The sequence below is a fragment of the Halichoerus grypus genome, chromosome 6, assembly GCF_964656455.1.
Source record: "Halichoerus grypus chromosome 6, mHalGry1.hap1.1, whole genome shotgun sequence".
Classification (NCBI taxonomy): Eukaryota; Metazoa; Chordata; class Mammalia; order Carnivora; family Phocidae; genus Halichoerus; species Halichoerus grypus.
Window position 1 is genome coordinate 44,403,887 of NC_135717.1, and position 6,263 is coordinate 44,410,149.

A 6,263-nucleotide genomic window follows, 5' to 3' on the forward strand; every position below is an offset into this window, starting at 1 on the left:
CACCTGCACCGAAATCAAGAGTCTGACGCTTACCCGACTGAGCCACCCAAGTGCCCTGAATATCACAGCACTTGAAAGAAACCTGTCTTACAGCCTCTTCCCCACACTTTTCGCCTTTGCTTTCTCCTCCTCGCCTTCAAAACGCTCCATGACGATCAACACAGATCTGGAGGACCAATGCCCCCAGACAAGGAGAAGAGAGCGACAGAGGAGGAAAACACGGTATTAAAACTCAGTGCCCACACGCCAAAGCAGGTGCGTGTGATCGGGTGTGTGTGCACGCAGACTTGTCTGAACCCCTGCAGGAAACGTGGGGCCCTGCTTGCCATTCTCTCTCTCTCTCTCTCTCTCGGTGCCTGGCATTTTCTTATGTGGCACAGAGCTGGGCGGGCGTCTGAGGTGTTGGGGTCCTCCTCAGGGCATGAGGCTCCTGTCCTGACCCGCACCCCTTGTCAGAGACCCACCAGTGGGACTCACGTCCCCCCAGACATGGCCTGTAGGAAGCCGAGACCAGCTGGAATCCTGCAGAATGTTTCCGTCCAAGGTCTGAAACGCTCCATGCGTCCTTCCATGCCACAAAGATCTTACAGATGGCACTTGGCTTAGATTGCGTCTGGTTTCCATTTTGTAAAAGTTAACTTTAATTTTGTCACTGTAGGTTTATTTCCTTATGACACTGGATTTAAGCTTTCCTTAACAATGTTCTGCTGCCAATTAAACTCCTTTTAGGAGGACAGCTTGGGTTTCTGTGACTAAGCAAATCTTGCCTCTGGAGAAAGAATTAAAAAAAAAATCAAAACATACAACTGATGTTTCTTTTTTTTTTTTATACTGTTTTCAATTTTTGCCCTGAAATCAAACATTAGCTCCTGAACTCTCAGATAAAAATAGTTGCGGTTACCCAAAATTATTTCTTGCAGGAGATTGCTCAGTCTTTTCCTTTCACCTCAAGAAGAGGATCCAAGAATACCTCCTGCTCTCTAGACAAGCGTCATAAAACCAGAACAGATAGCAAATGCGTGACTGTCTGATTTCTCTCCAGCTTCCATGCACCGTCCCCCACCCCCAAACACAAACCCCTGCACATCCATGGACTTGTGGAATACTATTGAGGATTGATCAGAACAAAAGATTATTTCAATGTCCGGGGTTATCAAGCCTCAATGGTTATCTTGCTTCTGCTGCAGAAGTTATTCCCTGCACCTCATACATCCAGAGTTGATTTCTGTTCTTCAGCTGGACGCTCGTTGCTTCTGAGGAGGGCATCCTGATGCCGGCGCTCTCCGGGAGTTTGAACAGAGGCCATCTGGGACCATGATCTGAGGGACTTCTCATTGAGTTAAACTTTTGAGGACATTTCTAAGAATCCCCACCACATATGTCAACATTTTAATTTTTGTTTGCAATAGCAATTGTTATGATTGGCCATGAGTTTTATATTTCATAAATTTGAACCAATGATTTTTGAAAAGCACATATGGAACCTTTTAGTAAAAGCTCAGTGCATATCTCATTTAATTCCTACAACAGCGCCAAGGAATGGATGTTATCACTTCCCCCTGGAAAACCGAGACACACGGAGTTTAAGGGTCTTGGCAAGCCACCTAGGATGCAGCCCATTCTCACTGATCCAATACCTGTCCCCTGTGCACCCCAACACTTGGCCTCTTGAGCAATGGGCAAGTGTAACCCCCCACATTATGGACCTTCAAAACCTGAACTTTTTGGATGCTCAGATCTTACAACAAAATCTGATCGTTCCTGCATGCATTTTGTAAGAGATCGATTAGATCGGGGGGAAAGTTAGAGAGAGTGTTTCGCCAGGATCCACCACTCTATGGCTGCTGATGGATATGATTTCCTTCTTTAGGTGGCCTGTTACTTTTTTTAATACATTCTCTGGGAATCATGATTGATTTTTATGATGGATAAATGTCAGAAAGATTTCCAAGGAGCTTCTGGAGACTGAAGTGAGCAGTCACTGTGACTGTGGATGCACGTTGTCTCAGTTTTGAATCCTTGCCCTGATGTTAGCGTTTTCCAATACCCGAATCTCATTTTCCTCATCTGTCAAACGGATCTAATAATATGTATCTTGGGACGACAATGTCTCTATGATACAGCTGCATCCATATAGGAGACAATATATATGGAGAGGTCGGCAGGGTCATGGCACAGAGGAAGCAGCATAGCTCAGGCTCCGGGGAAGCACTCTGAGATGGAGATTTTCGGGGTAAGTGCTCAAGAATAACAAGTGTGGGGGAGAGAGGGGGCAGGAATGGGTCGAAGCAGACATTGTGATCTGATGTAAACAGAGGCCCCCCACTAGTAATCCTGTGGGAGCTCTAGAGTTGGGATCCCACAGTCTTGTGAATTGAGGCAACATGCCTGGGCTTTTGTCACATCTTTGGAAAAGTCATCAGATTCAGCTGTCCCCAGGGACAGACATGAATCTTGGGTAAGACGGTTCCTTGGGGGTCAGAGCACTTCCTGGGGGAGGGACTCGACTGTCAGTCATCAGTGGGCACACACCTGGGGGATGGGCAGTGAGTGTCTCCATCCTGAGAGGTGATCCGGCCAGCACGTCACATCACCCATCCCCATAGGTGTTGCTCAGTGGGAACTGGGATCATTATTATTCACTATCATGTCATTATTGCGTTGGGAACAGTGTCCCATGGGCATGCTCCTGCCAAGAATCATCCTGACTCACTGCAGCACGGCAAACAGTCATCTCATTTTGTAACAAGAGAGGCCCTCATCCAGCATTGTCATCATTGAAACTGAGTAAGAAATTTAGAAGAATTTGAAATTCTGAGTGGCCCCAGAAAGCATTTTCAGCAGCACATCTGATGCACTAATGTGCTGCATAACAAAATCAATTGGCTTAACTTGGCACATATTTCCTGAACAGCACAGCCTGAACCTTGGATTTGGAAACAATTTGGGAACTGATATTTGACTATTCATGTTTGGAAACAGTTACTCTTTGCATAAAAATCACAAATTAAGTATTTTTATCAAGGTGTTTTGAAATACAGACAGGCTTCAGACACCTATCTGTTTTGAATGGAAATCTGATCAAGATTGAGAAGATAAAAATGAAAGAGATAATGGAAGAAAATAGTCATGAGATCACGAAAAAGGGCTTTGCAAAGGGTTCAATCTTGCAAAGTACCCAGTGTTAAGAATATGCCCGAAACACAAATATATATGCATCTAGGAGCTTGTGGTGTATAACTGTCATCCAAACTGTTGGACAAGGAAAGGGGGTGAAGCCAACATATGTTGTCAAGAAGATCACAGGACTTACAGGACACAGAGCACAGGGTCTAAGAGAAACTGGTATAGTTGGTGCGAGACAATCCCCGCAGAAACACAGTCCTGTTGTGTGAAAACGGGGAAGAGCATTTCTTTTCTGACTTCGCTGGTACGAGTCAGAGGCACCCTGAACTTCCCAGGCTGTGGAGGATGACGTACAAATAATGCTGATGGCGGCCAGTGCACTTGGAACCGTTGCACCACGGTCTTAAGCCCCCGAATGTAACTCATCCTCGAAGATTCTAAGAAAAGGGTGAAATGAGGTATTTGCATAAATGATGAGAATCTAAGCTTTCTGCACTTGGCAGCTCTACTGAGGAAGTAATTTCATACAAAATATAGAACTCAGATAAGCCCCCAGCCCCCAGCCCCCAGCCCCCAGCGGAGACTTTGGTGAGGGCACAGCATCTGAGCCCAATGCTGGCATCTGTTCTGGCTGGCATTGCACAGGGCCAATTTTCCCACTAGACTTGTTCAAGTACAGAGCTCACACTAGCTGTAGCCTTCTCCTCCAGTCTGGACCAGCTGACCCAATGCTGTTCACCAGGTTATTGATGGCAGCCCAGTGACTGACTAGTCTTCAAGCCACAGATTCTATTTTTTTTTTTTGATGTGGTGTTCCATGATTCATTGTTTGTGTATAACACCCAGTGCTCATTACAAATGTGCCCTCCTTAATGCTCATCACTGGGCTCACCCATCCCCCCACCCCCCTCCCCTCTAAAACCCTCAGTTTGTTTCTCGGAGTCCATATTCTCTCGTGGTTCCTGTCCCCCTCTGGTTCCCCCCCTTCAGTTTTCCCTTCCTTCCCCTAATGTCCTCCATGCTATTCCTTATGTTCCACGAATAAGTGAAACCATATGATAATTGACTTTCTCTGCTTGACTTATTTCACTTTGCATAATCCCCTCCAGCTCCATCCATGTTGATGTAAAAGTTGGGTATTCATCCTTTCTGATGGCTGAGTAATATTCCATTGTATATATGGACCACATCTTCTTTATCCATTCATCTGTTGAAGGGCATCTCGGCTCTTTCCACAGTTTGGCTATTGCAGACATTGCTGTTATGAACATTGGAGTGCATATGGCCCTTCTTTTCACTACATCTGTATCTTTGTGCCACAGAGTCTTTTCAGTGGACCTCAAGAACTCTGTTGCATCTGCATTAGAAATGCCATTTATCCACTTGGAGATACTTTGGATCTCAATGTATTGGTAGGACCAGATTTCTTTCCCCTTGCTTTGAGTCCTGAGTGATTTGATATACCTTTGAGACACTACAGTCTTCAGCAAGTTATGAAGATGAAAGAAACTTTCCCACCAATCAATACTAATAAAAAACATTTTGACCGACTATGCTAGAGGAAGGACTGAATTATCTATTTTCTTTAGAGAGAAATATTTATTATTCATCACCACATGAAGAAGTGATCAAAGAACATTTAGGAAAAAGGTATGAAGAGCAGAATTGGAAATGTGTCAGATAGTTCATTAATAAAAATATATTCTTTTTCTGGAGGTTTTAGTATTGGTCACTTTTTAAAAAATTTAGGTTTTCTGATTCTTTATGTGTTCCAAATATTCTTTTTCATATCTGACTTTGTATTTGTCATTTTGAATTCTGTCAGGTGAGTCGGTTTTGTCAGCGAAATGTTCATTGTTCACATATGCCACCTCTCATCGCTTGCCCCATAACAGACATGCGATTTCCCCATTCTGAAACTTGGTGTGTGAGCGTGAGCACAACAGGAACACAGCCATAAGTGATGTCTGGCTGGCTTGGCCGCAGGGAAGCTATGAGGTCAGCGACACGGCAGGTTATCGTCTGCGGCCTCCCAGGGAACGTCTGTCAATAGCCCGTGTCCTCAGAGGCTCCACACTCCCTGGACACATCCAAAGTCACTTTTACTTGCCACCAAGGGAAAAGGTCATTCAAGAATTTGACATCAAACAAATTCATGATATCCCCTGAACTTTCCACAGGCACGGAGACAAGAAGCTTTTCCTCTCCCTCTCCCTGCAGGAAGGATCCATCTCCATGAATAACACCTGCTCTCTAACACGTGAAAAAAGGACTTTGTCATTTAGAAATTCTTCTTTCCACGTATCCTGCCTCTGAGAATGGTCTTGCTGGTGTGAACAGAACCACTGATTTGACAGTCGAAAAGCAAATCTTGTTTGGGTACATGTTCGTTATGTGCCTGGCAGAAAAGGAGCTCAGACACGAGGAACTGTTTGCTCTCCCCTGTGGTGCCCCCAGAACCATGATGGCCCATAGCAGGTGCTCAGTAAATATTTCCTTAATGGAAGACTGGCCTCCATCATGGAGAACTTCCTAATAAGTATGCTGGTTTCTGCTCAATTTAGGATCCTTCTCTGCAACATTCTGATATAGGTTCACCCAATTTATCTTGAATACAAAGTGATGGGGAAAAGCTCACCACTTCCAAAGGTGATGTTTCACTTTCATTGTAGACCAATTTTATGATTAAAAAGTGTTTCCTTCTATTGACATTAAAACCTCATGACAGGTTAGATATGTCCAGCCTTCTCTTCTCCCTCCGCCATCAGGAACATAGACCTAGTACCTTCTCCACGTGACATGACCAAGAACTATCAGAGGAGAGCCCCTTCCCCCCACCCCGGCCTGCACCCCGGCCAGGATTGATCTCCGTCCCTGCATTTCCAAATCCTGGCTGCTCTCACGCCTGCCCACGTATGCTCTCTGTCAAAACCTCTGTAAAATGGTTCAGCCTGAACTGAATGCTTTAGGGCTGCTGTGTTTCTTGTTCTGGTGAAATCGGGATGGGCAGCTTCATCCCACTGTTCATCTCACTGTCAATAGATAACGCCGTGAGCCTTGTGTCCTTTTTTTCATGGTCTTGTTGGGGTGTGGTTCACTTTCTTCCAGGCGCAATGAATCTGCACTTTCCTCTGTTA